The 21,430-nt window shown below is 47.2% G+C and overlaps 1 protein-coding gene across 1 annotated transcript in view; it reads left to right on the top strand.

Annotated features, from left to right (window-relative positions):
- Positions 1-5,759: 5,759 nt before the first annotated feature.
- Positions 5,760-21,430, top strand: part of GAS2L3 (growth arrest specific 2 like 3) — a 382,944-nt gene continuing 367,273 nt past the window's right edge. Inside the window, exon 1 of the mRNA XM_078678704.1 lies at positions 5,760-5,893. The gene's annotated coding sequence lies outside the window, so the exon portion shown is untranslated. The remainder of the gene's footprint in view (positions 5,894-21,430) is intronic.

Below are 21,430 nucleotides of genomic sequence, written 5' to 3'. Positions count from 1 at the left end.
TCAGAGGCCACTAGAAACTTCTTGACAACAAGAAGGGAATAGACTCTGGCAACCACATAACATAAAACCCTGATCCCTCAGGATCATGGAAACAATATACTACTTTTCATTCAGTCACTCATCTCTGAGAAGTACATAGAGGAAACAGTTGGGTGTGTTTACAAAAAATGTATCGCAAAGTTGTTATTCTAGTACTGGTGCGACAACTGTTGGACAGTACCAGAGAAATATGGCCAGCAGTGCAGTTTAAAAAAAGGCATTGTATAGTTTTACCATTTTGCAATAGTAATGAGCACATACATGAAATACAGAATGCATTAAGATAAAGCCAATACCCCTATGATGCCTTATTATATGTACCTATCCAGCATGTGTGTAGATCTTAGAGAGCCAAGAATCCCCCTAGGATTTAGTCTAACCCCATTACCTTAGTGGGACTTCATCCTGATCTCGAGCTGGAAACCCCAGGATGGGTGGATGGATGTCTGCCAGCTGGAGCTGCGGCATGATGCAGGTTGCAGCGTCTCTGGTCAGAGTGTTGGCATGGAAGTCTTGGTCCCCTCTGGTTTGCTTGGGCAAAGGGAGATATATTTATACCTGATAGGTACCTTGGAATGTTAGTACTGACGTAAAGTCAGTCAGAAGAAGACGTCAGGAATGAACCCTTAGGGAATAGTGGTTCATGCATATTTACTGAGTTCTTGGAGAAATCAATAATCCTCTGTTATGGTTAAGCCCAAGAGCTTAAGAGTCTGTTTCTAAGAACTCGTTGTGACTTAGGTTAGTCACTGTATGTATTTAGGATGGACCGTTTGGTATGTTTAGGATGGACAGTCTTCTGCACCCAGAGCACACGTCAGATAAGGGACAGCCTCTGTTGCGTGTTAATGTAAGGGGAGGGCTAATGTAGGTGAAAGGGCCTGCCTGTTTTTGTGGCACGAAGGATTTGTGCCTCTGAAACTGCACACCTATGTTAGGGCCTCAATCCAGCACATTACAGCCCTGGGCCAGTAAAGAGTACAGTAGAGCACAGTGTTGTCAGATTTTTTAAGCTTTCTATAGCCCAAAGCCAATCAAAAAGTAGCCCAAAGTAGCCCAATATTGCTACTTTAAGGAAGGAGGGGCAGGGACAGCCTCAAGCAGGCGGGGAATGCATTGGAATTGTTATTGCTGCAAGAGAGGCGTAGCTAGAGCTTGTGGCGCCTGGGGCTATCCCTCAGTTTCCGCCCCTGGGAGGAAGGGTGCTGGGGGGAAAGGACGGCGAGCACTTGAAAGAGGTCTGAGAGACACATATTATCGCCGCTAATAGTTACCTCATTCAGCCTCCAGAAGCACTCCACGGTGGTGGCAGCCAGAGCCAAGGTCTCTATGGCAGGGTTGGTTCACTTCTGCTGCAGCATCCAGCAAAGCGCCCAGCACTGCCATTGCAAAGGAAGAGAGGTGGGGACGGAGGACACGAAAGAACCTGGGAGGGCAATGCACAGCAAGACACACTCCTGACAGGGAGGGGACCTCATGGAAGAGGACGTGATGTAGGAAGAAAAGAGAACATGCAATAACATGGACAGGCTTGTGTCAGAGAGCAGCGGGAGGTAATGAAGGAGTAGAGGCAGGCAAATTGGTAGAGGGACTGCGGATGCACATACTTTGGGGGGACCAACAGGCGAGAGAGGAAGAGAATGAGGAGGGCCAGTGTGAGGGAGATAGGCCAGGGAGTGATGAAGAGAATGTGGAGGGCCGGTGTGAGGTAGAGAGGCTAGGGAGTGATGAAGAGGATGAGGAGGGTGTGAGGGAGAGAGGCCAGGGAGTGATGAAGAGAATGAGGAGTGTGTGAGGGAGAGAGGCCAGGGAGTGATGAAGAGAATGAGGAGGCCCGGTGTGAGGGAGATAGGCCAGGGAGTGATGAAGAGAATGAGGAGGCCCGGTGTGAGGGAGAGAGCCCATCGAGTGATGAAGAGGATGAGGAGGGTGTGAGGGAGAGAGGCCAGGGAGTGATAAAGAGAATGAGGAGGGCCAGTGTGAGGGAGAGAGGCCAGGGAGTAATGAAGAAAATGAGGAGGGCCAGTGTGAGGGAGAGAGGCCAGGGAGTGATGAAGAGAATGAGGAGGGCCGGTGTGAGGGAGAGAGGCCAGGGAGTGATGAAGAGAATGAGGAGGGCCGGTGTGAGGGAGAGAGACCAAGGAGTGATGAAAAGAATGAGGAGGCCCGGTGTGAGGGAGATAGGCCAGGGAGTGATGAAGAGGATGAGGAGGGTCGTTGTGAGGGAGAGAGGCCAGGGAGTGATGAAGAGAATAAGGAGGGCCGGTGTGAGGGAGAGAGGCCAGGGAGTGATGGAGGATGAGGTGGGGTAAGGGAGAGAGGCCACAGAGTGATAAAGAGAATGAGGAGGGCCAGTGTGAGGGAGAGAGGCCAGGGAGTGATGAAGAGAATGAGGAGGGCCGGTGTGAGGGAGAGAGGCCAGGGAGTGATGGAGGATGAGGTGGGGGTAAGGGAGAGAAGCCAGGGAGTGATAAAGACAATGAGGAGGGCTGTGTGAGGGATAGAGGCCAGGGAGTGATGAAGAGAATGAGGAGGGCCGGTATGAGGGAGAGAGGCCAGGGAGTGATGAAGAGAATGAGGATTGTGTGAGGGAGAGAGGCCAAGGAGTAATGAAGAGCATGAAGAAGGCCGGTGTGAGGGAGAGAGACCAGGGAGTGATGAAGAGAATGAGGAGGGTCGGTGTGAGGGAGATAGGCCAGGGAGTGATGTAAAGAATGAGGAGGCCTGGTGTGAGGGGGAGAGGCCAGGGTGTGATGAAGAGGATGAAGAGGGTGTGAGGGAGAGAGGCCATGGAGTGATGAAGAGAATGAGGAGGGCAGGTGTGAGGGAGCGAGGCCAGGGCGTGATGAAGAGAATGAGGAGGGTGTGATGGAAAGAGGCCAGGGGGTGATGAAAAGAATGAGGAGGGCAGGTGTGAGGGAGAGAGGCCAGGGAGTGATGAAAAGAATGAAGAAGGCCGGTGTGAGGGAGAGAGGCCAGGGAGTGATGAAGAGAATGAGGAGGGCCGGTGTGAGGGAGAGAGGCCAGGGAGTGATGGAGGATGAGGTGGGGGTAAGGGAGAGAGGCCACGGAGTGATAAAGAGAATGAGGAGGGCCAGTGTGAGGGAGAGAGGCCAGGGAGTGATGAAGAGAATGAGGAGGGCCGGTGTGAGGGAGAGAGGCCAGGGAGTGATGGAGGATGAGGTGGGGGTAAGGGAGAGAGGCCAGGGAGTGATAAAGACAATGAGGAGGGCTGTGTGAGGGATAGAGGCCAGGGAGTGATGAAGAGAATGAGGAGGGCCGGTATGAGGGAGAGAGGCCAGGGAGTGATGAAGAGAATGAGGATGGTGTGAGGGAGAGAGGCCAGGGAGTAATGAAGAGCATGAAGAAGGCCGGTGTGAGGGAGAGAGACCAGGGAGTGATGAAGAGAATGAGGAGGGTCGGTGTGAGGGAGATAGGCCAGGGAGTGATGTAAAGAATGAGGAGGCCTGGTGTGAGGGAGAGAGGCCAGGGAGTGATGAAGAGGATGAAGAGGGTGTGAGGGAGAGAGGCCATGGAGTGATGAAGAGAATGAAGAGGGCAGGTGTGAGGGAGCGAGGCCAGGGCGTGATGAAGAGAATGAGGAGGGTGTGATGGAAAGAGGCCAGGGAGTGATGAAAAGAATGAGGAGGGCAGGTGTGAGGGAGAGAGGCCAGGGAGTGATGAAAAGAATGAAGAAGGCCGGTGTGAGGGAGCGAGACCAGGGAGTGATGAAAAGAATGAGGAGGCTTGGTGTGAGGGATAGAGGCCAGGGAGTGATGAAAAGAATGAGGAGGGTCGGTGTGAAGGATAGAGGCCTGGGAGTGATGAAAAGAATGAGGAGGGTCGGTGTGAGGGATAGAGGCCAGGGAGTGATAAAAAGAATGAGGAGGGTCGGTGTGAGGGATAGGGGCCAGGGAGTGATTAAAAGAATGAGGAGGGCTGGTGTGAGGGAGGGAGGCCAGGGAGTGATGAAGAGAATGAGGAGGATGTGAGGGAGAGAGGCCAGGGAGTGATGAAGAGAATGAGGAGGGCCGGCGTGAGGGAGAGAGGCCAGGGAGTGATGAAGAGAATGAGGGGGGCTGTGTGAGGGATAGAGGCCAGGGAGTGGTGAAGAGAATGAGGAGGGCTGTGTGAGGGATAGAGGCCAGGGAGTGATGAAGAGAATGAGGAGGGATGTGTGAGGGATAGAGGCCAGGCAGTGATTAAAAGAATGAGGAGGGTTGGTGTGAGGGAAGAGGTCAGGGAGTGATGAAGAGAATGAGGAGGGCCGGTGTGAGGGAGAGATGCCAGGGAGTGGTGAAGAGAATGAGAAGGGTGTGAGGGAGAGAGGCCAGGGTGTGATGATGAGAATGAGGAGGGCCGGTGTGAGGGATGGAGGCCAGGGAGTGATTAAGAGAATGAAGAGGGTCGGTGTGAGGGAGAGAGGCCAGGGAGTGATAAAGAGAATGAGGAGGGCCGTGTGATCGTTGTAAAGGCATGCGTGTGAAAGGCACGTGCGGGGTAAAAGTAACCATTCTGAAGGCAAGCGTGCTAATGACCCATTCGTGATATTGACAGCATTAAAGAGACATTCGTTGTTTTGGCAATCGTTATTTAGTCATACAACGATTGACGGCCCTGAGACAAGCAAACACAAACGCAGGACGTCCTGGCGGCAATTGGCAGCACTGCAGGCACACTGGCGCGGCAGTTATATGCAAGCAGGTCAGGTGTGCGCTTTCATTTTCAAACTGGGCTGCGCGCGCGGCACTGGTGGCACACTGCGGCGGCCTTTATAATTTATTTAGGGACACTCACTGACACTACTGTCAGTGAATGTCCCCAAATAAATGATAAAGGCCGCCGCAACGGGCCACCAGAGCCGCTCGGCCACCCGCAAAATAGTGCCACCAGCCGCAAAATAGTGCCACCTGGGGCAGGCCGCCCCTCACCTCCCTAGCTACGCCAGTGTGCAGCAGGATGCCAAGTAAATATGTGTCTTATAAAGCACTTTAACAATACTTCTTCAATGGAGCGCTGTAAATATATTTATAATCTGGCAACTAGCACAAATCAAAATGTTACCGCACAACCAGGAAAAATATAGTCCAATTGTGCGTAATGTAGTCGAATCTGGCAACACTCGCAGGACATTATCCCAAAGCTGGGGCACTTTTCAGTGACCTGCGCTCCGATTGACAGTCAGCAAGTGTTGTGATATACACAGTAGGAGGACTAGAATGAGAGGTGTATAAAAATAGTGGCGGCCATCTTTGTAATGAAATGTAACTGTTATAAGAAACGGAGCATAAGGGTGTCTATACAAAATCGCAAATCGTTTTAACAAAATATTATTTTGATGTTTTCTTGTTTTGGAAGGGAAATATTAAACGAGCGAGTACTGGAAAATAAGATGATTCATTCTGTAGAATTGGTCCAAGATTTCCGCGCTTTATTTTTGTATATCAAAGTATATGATTATTCAATCAGTTTACTAAATTCAACTGTGAACTTGTATACCCCATTATAGGGCTTCTGCCGCTCTGGACCCTGTATATTCACCCTCCGAAATGGCCGACAGAAAGATCCACACTGCAGCTGCTGCGGGGTGACAACTGTCGTTTCACTGCTGAGAGCCTCCAGGCAAAGCATGGCAGCTCCACCCACAGCGCCCTCCTGATTGGCTTTTTCGAACTGCGCTGAAGTGTGGAGCAAATGAGTGGATCCCGGGGATGAGCGGCGGGGCATCCGAAGAGTTGCTTAGGACAAGCAAACAGCTGATCAGAGCCCGCATGGCAACAGGTGAGGGGCGGGCTACATCTGGAAGTATCACCCACCCCGAGAGAGCAGAGGAGTAGCACGCAATATCAAAACAGTAAGTATGTTACACTATTTATTGTATCATTATCCTTGTGCTTATTTATCCTTACTCTGTACGTCTTCAATTTTATGATTATCAATAAAATCTTTCTGAACTGAAAAACAGTAATTACTGTCTGCAGCAAGCCTATGCTTCAGGATCACTGCCTCGCACTCACAAACCAGCGCCGTCCCTGACACTATCAGTAAGAAACAGCAGTCTGCATGCTTATCGCTCTCAGCTGGGGCACGAAACTCGCAGAGAATTGAACAAGCAACGTCCCACGAAGGCAGTGCTTTTGGAGTGTGTTAGATTTTCGTTTTTTCAGACACTGTCCTGGGTCGGGAGTTTTGTGGGCGATATAGGGTACAATTGGAATTGGGAGTATTTTGCCACAAATCAGAGTGGGCTGTAAGAAGGGTTGCTTAAAGAAAGGCAGGACGTTTTTTTTAAGGAGGTGGCCGTGGGTGTAGTTCATCTGATCTAAACTGAAGCAAGGGAGGGGCACTGGATTTAAACATATGAATGGAGGATCACGTGTACATGGGGGCCTGGGGACATAAGTGAAGTGTCGTGGCACATAGGAACTAGAGGCAGGGATAGCAAAGTTACGTCATCGCCTGTTGATGCAGAGATTGGCAGCTAGAGCTTGATAAGTGCCAATGGAGAAAAGTCCACATATGTAGTAGGAATGAGATTCTTAGGAATTGCGATGTGCCATGGAAGCAATTTGCAAAAGACGTCTTTGGAACTAAATATGCACTGTTGTGCTAAATAGTGGGAGAGGGTTGTGCAAGGTGGATATGCCACGAGAGCGCTAACATCATTGATAGGATTGGGTGGGGGGGGGGTCGTTCTGCGACAGTAATGTGCCCTTGAGGGAGGGTGGAGGGGCTGGTGTGGGAGAAAGCTGTAGGCGATGTTGTCAGTGGAGGAGTGTGATACATGCAGAGCTAGAGAACTGCAATTATGAGGTGCCTTGGTAGAGAAAGCTGCAGGCTAGAATGTCCCCGGAGGCGGGGTTTGTTGCAAGCAATTATGTGTTTTGGGGGAGAGAGGTGCAGTGGGTGAAGTGCAATGGGAGAGAAAGCTTCAGGAAGTTTTGTTCCAAAAGGGAAACAGCTGCAGAGGATGTGAGGTGCCACGGAGAGAGAGGCCAGAAGAGATGTGGACGCATCCATGAGAAACAATTCTGCAAGATTGATGTGCTTTGCGTGAGAGCTCCAAGGGTGAGGCATCCTGGGAGCTAGATCTGAGTTTATTTATTTATTTATGCGTTTTTATATAGCGCAGACTTTACCCGGAGGTGTCGGAGCGCTTCACAGAAAATTACAAGTGAACAAATTACAAAAGCAAACGTTAAGTTACATGAGGCAAAAGTGACAATTGTGAGCAAACGAAATACAAGAGGTAGCAAACGGTACATTACAGGAGGAAAAAGTGACATGTGTGCAAGTTACAAAAGCGTACAAAGTACCAGTAGAGGTATAATACTGCAATAAATGGCAGACATTCAAACACAAGAACAACGTTACGTAGGCAATGGTGGCACTTGTGCAAGTATCTAAAGCAAACAAAATGTAAGAGGTAGCAAACAGTGTGTTACAAGAGAAAAGTGACGTGTGCAGGTTTCAAAAGAGTACCAAACACAGGTAGAAGGATAATACTGCAATAAATGGCAGACACTCCGACCACAAGAACACACTGGGAAGACACTTCCATAGTCATGGAGAATAGAATATTCTATAATGTAAGGTCTTCCTTCAGATAATAGAGATGGCGTGAATTAAATTTGGAGGTGTCTTTGAAGGAGGAGAACTTTGAGGTCAGTTTTGAAGGCCTGAGAGGAGGTGGTGGTCCGGAGCTGAGGCAGAAGTGAGTTCCAGATTCTTACCGTGTTGCCTGAAAAGGATTGGGCCATCGATCTTTCCTTCTTGAAAGTGGGAGGTTCAAGCAGTACATTTTCCGCATTACGTGATGGTCTAGAGCAGTGGTTCCCAAACTTTTGACTGCGGAGGACCCCTATTGAGTCACCACTGGAAGCCGGGGACCCCCAAGCAATTTGTAGGATTTAATTTTCAAACATTATAACTAATTAAAAATAAATAAACACAAGTGTGCATACAAAACAAATACTCAAATTACTAAGGATTTTATGGGCATATTTACAAGCCCCTATCACCATGGGAACGTCAATTTTTGTGATGTTCCCGTGGCGATAGGGGCTTCGCCTTATTTACACGGCAGCTTTAAGCCACTTAATGTGGCTTAGCGCTGCCTTGTAAATAAGCCCCCCTTTCACACAATGCTTATTGTGAAAGGGGTGGGCAGTGGGAGTTGCAGTGGGTCTTTCACCCCAACACCTATTGATTTTGACGCTGCCCTCTATTAACGAGGGCAGCGTAAATAGGAGGCAGCACCAAGATTAAGACCATGGAAAACCAGGTCTTAACTTGGCGAAACAAGGAGAAATACGTTATTTCACTCGATTTTGCTTTTTCCTAAGGAAAAAGCAAAACACCTTGGATTGTTTATGTGAAGGAAGGTGACCCTTTTGGCACATAAACAATCTTTAAAAACATTAATTTGGTAACTTCTATGTGTGCTGCATTAGGCAGCACACATAGAAGTGACAAAACAGCATTTCAAAATTGTTCATGTGCAGGAAGTGGGAACTTCCTGCACATAAACAATCTTCCCCTGCACGCAGACACCCTTGCACTATGGTGCAAGGGTGGCTGCATTGGCACAACACTGCTAAGTGTAGCGCCAGTGCAGGGGGAAACGCAGGGCTGCACCATATTCATGTACATTTGGTGCAGCCCTGCGTTTCTGCGGAGCATGTCTTTAAGCCAAGGAGGCTAACGACATACTCTGCCAATTCTTTTGTAAATATCCCCTTAATATTCTATTTTGAAAGAAATTGCAAAAAACATTTTAATGGGCAGGGGGTGCTGCATCTCCAAGACTAACTTTTGAATGGTTGCTTTTATTTTGCAGTACGAGGTTCCTGCTCCTGCCAGGGCCAGACTGGAAACCCAAAGCAGCCCTGGCAAATGTTCTCAGACCAGTCCCTATATGGTGCACACCAAGTGCAGTGAGGGAGCCTCACCACTACAAAGGGGGCTCTGGGAGGCTCGCCCCAAACAAAATGTAGGAAACAATGGTGCAGTCTACAAAACATTTATCATTATACAATGAATTGTATTAGCTTTTAAAAAATAGTAAATGAAGACCTAACTATACACCAGGATACAACAATTTTTGTTGGAGTTCTTCTATGATTCCCTTATTATCACCCTCCAACAGGGCCAACATAGCCCATCTGTCATATGTATTTACTTTGTTTTATAGCATCTCTCATGCCATTGTAGGATGTCAAAGCACTTTACTTCACACACATATAGAGACAATGAATCATACGTGAAAATCAGCATTTAGAAAATGTTACAAAAGGCAAAGGGGACTACAGGGTGTTTTATTCACATGTCATTCATACTGGTTGGCATTTTTAAAGAGTGCTTGGTCTGGTGAAGCACAAACTCAGGATTCAGAATATAACACAGTGGTTAGCATTGACTTTAACAATAAAAATGTATTTCCACCCAAATAAACCTTTTTAGCAGCATCCGAATAATTAGAGACTGGGAAAAAAGTTACTAACTTTGGCAATGCAGTTTGCAAGTACCTCTTTGATGAGAGTTTATAGGTCACTGTGCTAGATTACAATAGTCCCTTATGAATTGCACAGTAACAAAAGAATATCTGTGACAAAAGCAGTAACCCACTGACCTATGCACATAAAATACTGTTTTTAAAAAAAATGCATGGTACACATTCTTTGAAGTAGGTATATTAACACTCTGTGCTACATTAGATAAGTCAAAGCTGCCACTGAACAAAACTCTCAACTCTCTCCAGCAGATGCATTAATCACTGGCATTTTCATGACACTTTTATTGTTGCTCGAAAACTGCTAGTTTTACCAGGAACTTTGCAGTGCTTTTCAAACTGCTGCCTGGGGACCCCCTGGGAATGTGCCACGGACCCCTGGGGGTCCGCGGACCACAGTTTGGGAAACGCTGGTCTAGAGCCTCAAGAGAGTTTCAGTTTATTCGCCAGGTAGCGAGGAGAGGAGGAGTGCAAGGCTTTGTGGGTGATACAGGCAGTCTTGTAGATAGCTCTAGCCTCGATGGGAAGCCAGCGGAGGGTGGATAACATGGGTGTGATGTGGTCGCTTCTTTTGGCCCCATAAATGAAACGAGCTGCTGAATGGAGAACAGATTTAAGGGGGGACCGGTGGGATTTGGGGAGGCCAGTAAGAAGAGAATTGCAGTAGTCCAGACTGAAGAGGACCAGCAATTGGACCAGGGTTTTAAGGTCTTGCTCCGGGAAGAAGTGACGAATTCCCCAAAGAAGGCGCAGTTCGTATCGAGCAGACTTTGCAATGGAATTGATGTGGGAGATTAGATTAAGTTTTTTTGTCGAGTATGACACCAAGGGATATTGCGCTGTCGACAGTGATGGGTTTATTGTTAAGTAGATTTATATGATCCATCCATGATTGAACCGGGGGAGGAGAAAGTGAGGAGGAGGAATTCAGTTTTGGAGGGATTCAGAATCAGTTGATGAGTTGACATCCAGTTTTGAATGGATTCGAGAGTAGAGCTTAGGATGGCGAGATCGTGAGTGGAGGCAACCTTGAGATAGATTTGAGTGTCATCTGCATAGAGATGATAGTGGATCCCGGATTTACTTAGGAGATTTCCCAGTGGTTCTAAATAGAGATTGAACAATATGGGTGAAAGTATAGAGCCTTGAGGAACACCTTGACCTACAGCCAAAGGAGATGAAAGACTGTTCGCTATTTTGATCATTTGGGATCTATCAGAGAGGAAGGAAAGTAAACCATTTAAGCACAGTGCCCTCTATGCCCATTCTCTGTTGGAGAGTGTTGTGACTGACCGTGTCAAAGGCTGCTGAAAGGTCAAGGAGAATTAAAAGACAGGACCCCCCCGAATCGAGTATCCGCAGCGCGTCATCAATCACTTGCAGCAGAGCTGTTTCAGTGCCACAGTTTTGGATGAAGCCGGACTGACAATTGTCAAGAAGATCATTGTCCTTGATATGACGAGAGACTAGTTTCACTACACATCTTTCTGTGATCTTCGCAAGAAAGGGTAGGTTAGTGATGGGGCGGAAGTTGTTGAGGTCATTCGCATCAGCAGTGGGTTTTTTAAGCAGAGGGATGACCTGCCCAGTTTTGAAGGAGACTGGAAGGGAGCCTTGACAGAGGGAAAGGTTGACCAGAGTGGTCCAATAGGAAAGAAAATGGGTATAGAAGTCAATGGCAATGGCATTAGGGATGAGGTCAAGAGAATGGTTGGAGGGCTTTGTTTCGAGGATGCAATTGAGAAGGGCATCTTCAGAGATGGGGTCAAAGTTCTGCCAAATGGCTAAGGATTTGCGCTCCTCTGGAGGGGTAGGATGAGCGACCTGATCCACAAGTGATTTCACTTTTTCGTGAAAGAATATAGCGAAATCCGCTGCTTTCTTTGTAGAATCCTCCAACTTGGAGGTTGGGGGAGGACAGTTTGGATTCCTGATGAGATCGAATAGTTTTTTGAGTCTATTTTTGGCTGAGTCAAGGAGTGTTCTGAAGTGCAACGCTTTCCCAAGGAATATGTGCTGGTGGTACTTGGATCTTGCTGAACGAAGCGTGGCCAAATTATCGGTGGAGGGTGCTTGCCTCCATTGTTTCTCCAGGAATCTTTGTTGCTTCCTTTCTTCGTAGAGGGATTTGTTGAACCAAGGTGCTGAGGGAGTGGGCCTTTTCTTTTTTGCTTTGGAGAGGAGCGACGTTATTGATTTCGACTGCAAGGACTGTGAGGCATTGGGAGGTAAGTTCGTCAACATCTAGGTTCGGGTCTAGCCTTGGAAGGGATAACAAAGCTGATTCACAGAGGGAACCAACGTCAATATTTTTAGCGTCACAGAACCAGGAGGTAGCCCTCTTAGGTTGGCCAAGAGTTATAGAGTGTGATAGGTGGAGAGAGAATGGGATGAGGAGGTGGTCAGACCAGTCTACATGAATAGAAGTAGCGATAGAAAGCATGCCTGCTTTAGAAATAACAAGGTCCAGGATTGAGCCCTTAGAGTGTGTTGATTCTGTGCAGTGTTGGATAAGATCGTTTGCAGAGAGGAAGGTGGCCAGCAAATTCGCAGAAGAGTCTTGCGGTAAGCCCCAGTGGAGATTGAAGTCACCCTCAAAGGTCTGATTGTCACTTTGCGAGTATTGGTTGCTGATAAAGTCAGTGAGTTCCTCCATAAACGAAGGGACACTACAAGGCGGGCGGTAGATGGCATGAAACCTGAGGGGTGAGCGGTGGTGTAATTGAAGCTCAAGAGATAGGCATTCAAAAGTGTGGAAGGAGCTGATAGGAAAAGCCTTAAATTGAAGGGTGTTTCTAAAGATGACTGCAACACCTCCCCCAAACTTTGTCAATTCTGTCATTCCTAAATATAGCCTGTGGGTAATTTGAGATCAAACATAGAGTGAGAGGTATTGTTGAACCAGGTCTCTGTGAGGAAGAACATATGTGCACAGGGAGATAGAGAATTGCCTGATATAAAATGAGAACTTTAAAAGAGAGCTGCAACAGGTAGAATATGCCCTGAAAAAAGATATCTGCAGGGAGTGGAGCATTAGTACCCTTGTAAATAACACATTAGACCCTTTTGGTGACAGCTCAGTAAAGACTGTTTTAAAGTAGTGGCTTCAAGCTTGGTGGTGTCTTCACTGCCACAAAGAATGACCCTAGTGTCCGGCTATTGGCCACACTGGGGCAACGTCTAGTGTGGTGCATGGGGTAGGTGTTGATGGCGTTTATTTATTCTTAATTATAAGGCACTTCAGCTACAACCATGTACACAGTAACAGCAAGCATTGGAAAAATCCAACAAGTTCTGCTTTTTGTTAGGGAAGTGTTTGGTGACAGTTGGGCATCTGAGTGCATGGGGAATCCATCCAACCTACACTGTACTAGAAAGAAAATCCGAAAATGAATCAGGAACTCGATCTACCACATCATGTAAGCTTGAAGTATGGTCTATTTTTTGAAGAGACTGCATTAGCAGAGGTAACCTGTACCCTCACAGAAGAGTGTTGTGCAGTGGAGTCAGAACATGAAGTTGGTTTTTGTAAGTAATTAACTTGAATTTAAAAGGTACTCACAGCAAAATACAGCATAGCAGATCTATTTGTTCAAACTGCTATGCAGTTCGAACTAATGATGTTGATGAAACAGTGCTTTCTGACAGTGAATGAAATTGTGTGGTAATTCTATTTTTTGAGCTGAGTGGTGGTCATTGGTCAAGGGTTGAGTCCCCACTGTTTCTCAGTAGCTTCCTCTAACACTAGCTAAGCCATTTTGAGTTTACGTGCAAGAATGTGTGGTCCAAATGTTTTCTTTTTTAGGGATGTTAGAATAGAAAATGAACTCTCAGAACCCTGCGTAGCAGCTAAAAAGTGAAAGAGTATGCTGGATACAGGTTGCAAGTACGAAAAACATAAAACAAATCAGGTTTAGGTTTAGACAATCAGAATAATGGATAGATGAGGTGCAGGTAATACTGCCTCTCACTTCATCTGTTTATAAAGGAGAAAATGCAAGTCGGTAATTGCGCAAGTTCGACATAAAATGCAGATGTAGAGTAGTGCATCTGAAACTAATGTCTTTATGGAGTTCAGTAAGGACACTCAAATGTGCCACTGTGACTCCCATGCAGATGATCAAGGCTGCTGTTGTTTTGTAGGCACATAAGTGTGGTTTATGATGATTCGCAAAGAAATTAAAGAAAATTAAAAAAGCTAACTGGTTTGGGTAGTAATTTATTTTGCTTTAGGAATTCTTAAATGCTATAGGTACGGTTGTTGCAGACAAAGCATGTTTTTATTTTGACCACTTTATGTAACTTGGTATATAAACTGGTGTGGATTGCTTAATGAGTAGAAAAACATTTTAAAAAGATTGGGTAAGTTTTTGAAAAGTGATGGGAAAGGGTTATGAAAGTGTGGGTATTTTTAGTAGAGCACTGTATAGGTGTACTAAAAGAGTTCTTACAGTTTGAAAGATGTATATGTGGGCTATTAGTGCTATAGTGTTGGTTGTTATTGGATGGTAATACTTTTTATGCTTGCGAAAAATAATTGAAGTAGAGAATAGTTTTGAGCATGTTTAAAAAAAGTGTGCCTTTAATGGAAACGAAATAACTGATGGACGGAATGCTGAACAATGTAAACATTCACCCCCAGTCACAAGGATCTGGGTTTAATCCATCATTCTTTTGCTCACCACGCCACCCCAGTTGGCTGGGTTCAAACTGGAATGGCATGAGGGGCCAAAAAACATGGCTTTAGGCCCAGATCTCTGTACTGGGGTGAATGTATGATATTGTTCTGTCCATCAATTGTTCTTTTTGCCTTTAATGGAAACTTCATGATGTGTGCCTATAGCAAATTGTTTAAGGCAGGGTGGTTGTTAGCATTTAGTAGGTATTTTTTGTTGTTATGCCAGACTCTGAGGAGGTTACTGGGTCGAAAGGGTATACTAGGCCCCAGCTGTGGTGGCTGAGGTAGTTTGCCACTGGCATCCTGGGGCCTATCCTGCGGTGGCTCTGCAAACTTCGACAAGTATGTAGGAAGGTGGGAGTATTATGGGGTAATGCTTGTTAGGTTTTACCATGTAATACTCTCACAAACCCCAAGGATGGTCTTCGGACTCTAATATATTGTTAGGCCAGTCCTCGAATTGTGGCAAAGAGCCATCAGGCTTTACTAGAGAAGCATGTGTTAAGCATTTCAGAATACCAACATGAATGATAATTGACGCAACTCTAAAGAAATCCGACACCAATTTATAAACGATAAACCAGATTTTAATCTTAATATAGACACCAAAAGGAATGGCATAGCATACATATAACCAGAGTTTATAGATGTTTTAAGCATAATAAAATCAGTCCAAAATAATACCGTGAAACGTTATCATTGCGGTCAAAGGGAAAAACCACTAGTGGCAGTCGGCCAGTTGCAGGCTGAGTTGCGTGGGACCCTGTCAGGTAAAGGTGATGCGGGTCCCAGGACCAAGCCGCAACAGTCAGTTAAATTGTACCTGGCCTGTGGAATCCGGGAGCAATGTTTTCCTAGACGTCCCTGGTACTGAGCAGGAGCTGCCGGAGAGCTGATGTTACTGCTGAAATGGTGCTGCGGGGAGAAAATGATGCAAAAACACAACAAAAAGGGAAGCTGTTGATGTTGAATGAACATTGGATGGAGTTCCCTCTAGGTGCAGAGTCGAATACAGGGGTCGGTTGCCAGATTGGCGACCAACAAGCCTTGGCAGCGGTAAGCGGAACAGAAAGTAACTTCAATGTTTTGTGGTCCCGGGGAACATGATAGCTGCCTGTAACTTCATGGAAGGCAAGACTACAGTTCCCACAATGTACTAGACCATGTGGACTTGGGCAGTCCCTCAAGATGTCCATCGATTCATTGGATCTGGAACATCGTTTTCCCCGCAGTTTGCAGGGGACTAGTGCTGCTAGTCCAGGGGAGTCTGAGGGTGGTTCAAGTTTCCATGGGGGTGACTGTCGGTGGAAACCAATAGATAGTCTAGGATGAGTCTCTATCAGACAGTTCCAGGGGAGTTGCTGCAGGGACAGAGTAGCCTTCTTTTGCTTAGTGTAGTCCCTCACCGGCCTGGTGCCGAGAGAGTAGAGGGTGGCCGCCATCTTGGGAGGGGCAGTCCCACGAGCCTGGCCGGAGTTAGCGGTCCAGTGCTCGGGTGGGACAGGATACAAAAGGCAATGTGCTTCCGGGAGCGCAGCGGACGGGCGCAGCGGGCGCGACGGAGGCGCGCCAAAGGAAAGCCCGTCTGTGCCCGTCCGTGACCGCACGGGACCCGGGGCCTGCCACCATGGCCGATCCCCCTTGATATACTCTTCCAGGTATTTGTTATCCTTACGTAAGAGCTACCCCATTGACCCAACAACCGCCTCACATATCTTGACCCTAGGCATCATTTGTCCCCCACCTTTACTGGAGGTTATTAAACCCCAGCCCTCACTCCCTAGTAATTCCCCGAACCCAGGCACCTCCATTATTTTATTAAACACCAGATCGGCAGTCGCACACCAGCAGGAGATATTTAACCTCCTTGACAGCGACAGCCCTGACATATTGTGCCTAACTGAGACATGGTATCGCCCTGATTCCCAACCCAGTGTTTTGGCGGCTCTTCCCCCCTCTTACTCTATTTTACGAGCTGACCGCCCTGATGGCAAAACGGGGGGTGGGGTGGCCTTAATTTTCCGTGATAACCTCAGGTTTCAAATACTGACATCTCCCCCTTTACCGTTGGCGGACTGTTTGGTTGCACGCTCTGTTTCATCTAAATCCCCTGTAACCTGTGTGTTGGTCTATCGTCCTCCCCAAACCCCCTCTCAGTTTATTCTTGCGTTTCAGGAGCTGCTGGCCCCTCTGGTGGTTAACAACGCCACTGTACTTGTGCTTGGTGATTTTAACTTCTGGCCCAGCGACCCCGCTGAAGACACTACTTCCAAGGAATTTACCTCACTGCTATCGAGTCTAAATTTTACCCAGCACGTCCAAGCCCCTACACATACCCGGGGACACATCCTAGACCAAATATGGACCCTCAATTTACCCACTGCCAATTTGTCCATTGCCCCCTGCATATGGTCCGACCATCATTTACTGTCCTTTTCCTTGGACCTGCACTTGCGAAATTCTCCTCGTAGCTCTAAAACCTTATGGGCTAGGAGTTGGAGTCGTGTTGATATCCCCGCATTCTGCGATTCATTAATTGCCACCTGCCCTGATCTTATTGATACACCCTCTCAACTTCAGCTGGCCACTTTGGACAGTTGGTTAATCCATCTCTGCGATGAAAAGGCCCCTTTGAAGAAGGTCACCATTAACCACCATCACCATGCCAACAAGTGGTTTACTCCTGCTCTGAAGGTACTTAAACTAGCGGTCCGTCAAGCAGAACGGGCTTGGAGGTCAAAATACTGCTCGGTCAGTAAAATTAAATATACCACCTTACTTTCAGAGTATAAAATAGCCATCCAAGAGGCCAAGAAAGTTTTTTTTCTCACAACGCATACTGACAGCAGAATGCCAGCCTCGCGAAATCTTTGCAACAGTCCATGAGTTAGCTATGTCAGATAGGCCCTCACCCGCGATTATTCCCTCCCAGTCATTGTGCAACTCATTGAATGAGTTTTTTATTGACAAAGTTGCACAAATAAAAGCACATATCCCGTCTCCGTCAAATCCTTTTTTAGATTGTTCTTCGCCACAAAACACCCAGTCCATTACTTTTATTCCTGAGTTAACCAGTGAATCTTTGTCCCCGCTTCTTAAGCGTATAAAATCGGGGTCTCCGTCCGATGCGTGTCCGGCCCGCATTCTGGCTCAGGTGTTTTTGGCCTGTCCTGTCCCTGCCCTTACTGTGATAAATGATACTTTCTCTAAAGGCCTAGTTCCTACTGTATTTAATTCTGCCACTATCATTCCTATACTAAAGAAGCCTGGGGCTGATCCCTCCTCCCCAATTAATTATCGTCCTATATCCCTGCTTCCTTACCTGGGAAAGGTGGCTGAGGCGCATGTTTCCCAGGTGTTTAGCTCCTTTATTGAGGACAGTAATTACCTGGCCCCATGTCAAGCTGGCTTCCGACCACGACACTCAACCGAGAAGGTGGTGTTCTCGGTCATGGTCCAACTTAGGGAAGGACTCGACGCCAACACCCCCAAAATATTGGTCTTATTAGACTTATCCGCCGCCTTTGACACTGTGGACCATGACATCCTGTTATCACGTGTCAGGGCGGCGGGGATAGGGGGGTTGGCACTAGCCTGGGTCGAGTCTTTCCTGATGAATCGCACTCAGACAGTTCACCTAGGCACCTTTTCGGCTCCTCAGCGCAATGTCAACTGTGGTGTTCCCCAGGGATCTGCTCTTTCTCCTTTATTATTTAATCTTTATATCTTTCCACTGGTGTTTGCTTTACAGAATATGGAGGTCACTGTATACAATTATGCAGATGATCTACAACTCATTTTTGATCTTTCTTCCCCCTCAGGAGTTGGCAGTTTCCAGTCCGTCATGCTATTTATCCGAGACTGGATGAACATCAATCAGTTAAAACTTAATCCGGATAAAACAGAACTTGTGATGACGGGCGGTGCTGCCAACCCCTGGTCCCCTTCCTTTTGGCCCCCTTCACTTGGGTCCCCCCCTCTCCCTTCTTGTTCAGTTAAAACACTTGGGATTATGCTTAATAATCAATTAACACTTCATTCACATATTAATTCGGTGGTTTCTTCCTGTTTCTTTACACTTGGAGTGATCCGGAAGGTTGCCAGGTTTTTCTCTGCCTCTGCATTAAAACGTATCTTAATGGCCATGGTCATGTCAAAGATTGACTATGGCAACATTATTTATAATGGAGCCCCTGCTTACGCCCTACAGCGGCTGCAGTTGATACAAAATCAGGCTGCTCGACTGGTCTTTGGCTTATCTAGGTCCCATCATTCGACCCCACTGCTCAGGAGCCTTCATTGGCTCCCTGTAAAACAACGAGCCAAGTTCAAATTAGGGTGTCTAACTTATCAAGCAAGAGCGGGTACTGCCCCTGCCTTCATCAATTCGGCAATCTCTCCTTACGTTCCCCTTAGAGACCTTCGCTCTTCGAGCCTGGCCTTACTAACCACGCCCCGTTTTAAAAAGAAGCGGGCAGGGGGGCAGAAGTTTGCTGTACTTGCACCCACTTTTTGGAATGACCTCCCCTTACCATTAAGACTCTCCTCCTCCTATATGGAGTTTCGGAAGTCACTAAAAACATTATTATTTCAGCAGGCTTTTGGCACTTAGTTCTCTTCTTTGTTTCCTCCTAGGGACCTCACTAGCGCCATGAAACTGATTCAGTGTACGTGCGCTCTACAAGTATTTTTAAATTCAAATTCAAGTCTTGTTGTCGTGGACATGGGCCTCTTCTTGTGTCCTCTTTGATGCAGACCATTCAGAACTGAGGTTCTGGTGTCAGGGGTAGTCCTTAAATCCTAGATTTAGAGACTTTAGGAGTGTGGGTGCAAGTGGGCAATGGGCTACTAGCCCTAGCGGCTAATCTGACCCTGAAGTCACCACATCCGGGGGTGTCGGTTAATTTTTCTACTCAGAACCCACTATTTGTACCTCTTTTAAGAATCGCAGAAGTATTCCTCAGCTATACAGACCAGGTAGCCCATCCTAGAGGTGTGGCTAACCTTCTGGGGGTGTATGCCTCCTGACTAATATTTCTGCCTGCCTGGGTGCAAATGTGCCTGGGGGTAGGGTGGTGGCTGTTCCTCTGTGGGGAGTTAACCTGGATGCATATCAGAGGTGGTGTAGCCTTTGAAGCTCATCGCCTTGATGTGCCGCTTCACTAGCCATCCTGTGAGGGAGGAGGTGTGGCCTCCTTCCTGCACAAGCCTTTGTTCCTGACTCCTGGGAGTGGTCACACAGCCTGGCAGGAGGTCAGAATCCTGTCTTGGCGGCAGCAAGCACGTGCTGCCAGCCAAAGCACAGGAAATCTGGGGCACCAAGGTGGGCGAACTCTAAGGTAGCCACCTGGGTGTATGCCACATCATTCCTGGCATGAGATTCGTTCAGGGGGGACAAGGCATGTTTTTTGATACCAAACATGACATATTTAGGCGGTATCGTAATGAAACTGGTTACCTTGGGTTTGTCAGGGTGCCCGCCCATGTTATCCTATGGACAGTCTATCATTTATAATGTCCTTCAATGATGAAAGGCACTGTAGGGACATATAAGCTTGCACTTACATGTTCACACCTCTGATATAAGGTACCCTGCCTCCTGGGCTTTGAGACCTCCTTCAGGGGTGACTAATATGTACTAAAGATAGTGCATTGATGTTGCGACACATGGTGAGGGCAAATACGAGTTTGAGCAGTTTGCACTGCTCATTCAGTCTGCGGTAGTAGTACTGCTGTCAGTAGTTTACTTGGGTCACTCAGGGTGGCACAAATAGTGCAGCAAGTCCTGGAAACCCCTTTACCACCCATGCCCTGGGTACCACTGGTACCATATACTAGGGAGTTATAAGGGCACATACTAGTTTTAAGGAGAGAGTACTGACACTGGGGCCTGGGCAGCAGGCTCCAGTGCACTATCAGAGTCATAACGATCAGCATTGGAGGAAAAAGTGGGGGAGAACCTTCCAAAAAGGGCGCTTTCCTGCAAAGTACACACTTTCTTAACTCGACTGTCAGGCTAGCGAGGGTGAGCAGACAAATCCTTCTCAGAGTGGTAGTGAGGGGGACAAGAAATCAGAACTCAACAGTCAACTAAGGCTGTACTCCCCACTGTTTCCCCCTTATCCTCTCTCCATGTTGTGGTCAGGATTCCATAACTACAGCCCCAACATTCTACGGATTAGGCATCGATTAACTACAAGTGCAGATGATGGCATCAACATTTCTCACTGGATAAATGTGCCTCTCAGTCCAATGTCTTTTACCACTAGCATTTACTTCAGCAAAAGTCTTAAGCATACTTGGCAGACTCACCTGTGCTCTGTAGTCTCTTGTCCCAGGTGCAGTCCAAGCACTGCATTGCAGCCAGGATTGCAGCAGGGCTTACATTTAAGTGAATGACTGGCACAAGTGAGATTACAATGGCGTGCCACTTTCTCTTTACTATATATGGACCAGCACCCTAGACGATTCCATGAGTACTAATATGTGTTTCCTGTACTGAAGCAAGTAGGCCTGCATTTATGTATGTTGTATTGTCTGCTAACATGTGTCGACTGACATTTAGGGGATAGTCTTTTCAGTGTACATTCCCCAGACAGGGTAAGGACCTGTCTCAACGAAAGTCCTGAATGCCCAGTGGCCTGTGACATAGGGGCTGAAATATCTCAACCGAATGTAAGAGGGTGTAGGGAAGATAAAATACCCTTGTGCACCCCATTATCACACTTTTTAACCATACTTTGGGCACCAACAATAAAGGGAAACCTAAGGTAGTTAATTATAGACCCAGTCAGGTATTATACAAAGTGCTCCTCGGAACACGTTTGAGTCCATCCGGGTTTTTAGAGACCAAGATGAGACCTGGAGATCAAGCATGCCACTAATAGAGTGGGGTGAGGGTCTGAAAAGCAGAATATGGATTCCTGAGCAAGCCTTATCCTCCATTCATGCTATCTTGAAGAGAGTTGGGCTATAGGATACTCTTGTGTGTAACTAAGCCCCACATTTACCTGCTGGTTATCGTTGCTGTTCTAGATTTGTGGCAGATGCGGTCTGTGCTCCTGACCTCTTGGCTGTGGCTCCTCTCCTGAGGGGGCTACAGTGTCAGCCTCGCTCTGGGTCCTTGATTACTGGTGAAGTCAGTGAGGAGATCTGCGTAACAGCACTAGTTTTCTTCACTGGTGCTCAAATTCAGCCGTTGC

Source organism: Lissotriton helveticus, chromosome 1_1, assembly GCF_964261635.1.
Source record: "Lissotriton helveticus chromosome 1_1, aLisHel1.1, whole genome shotgun sequence".
In the NCBI taxonomy this organism is placed as follows: Eukaryota; Metazoa; Chordata; class Amphibia; order Caudata; family Salamandridae; genus Lissotriton; species Lissotriton helveticus.
Note: the sequence above shows the minus strand (reverse complement) of the source record. Positions and strands in the feature narration are given on the sequence as shown.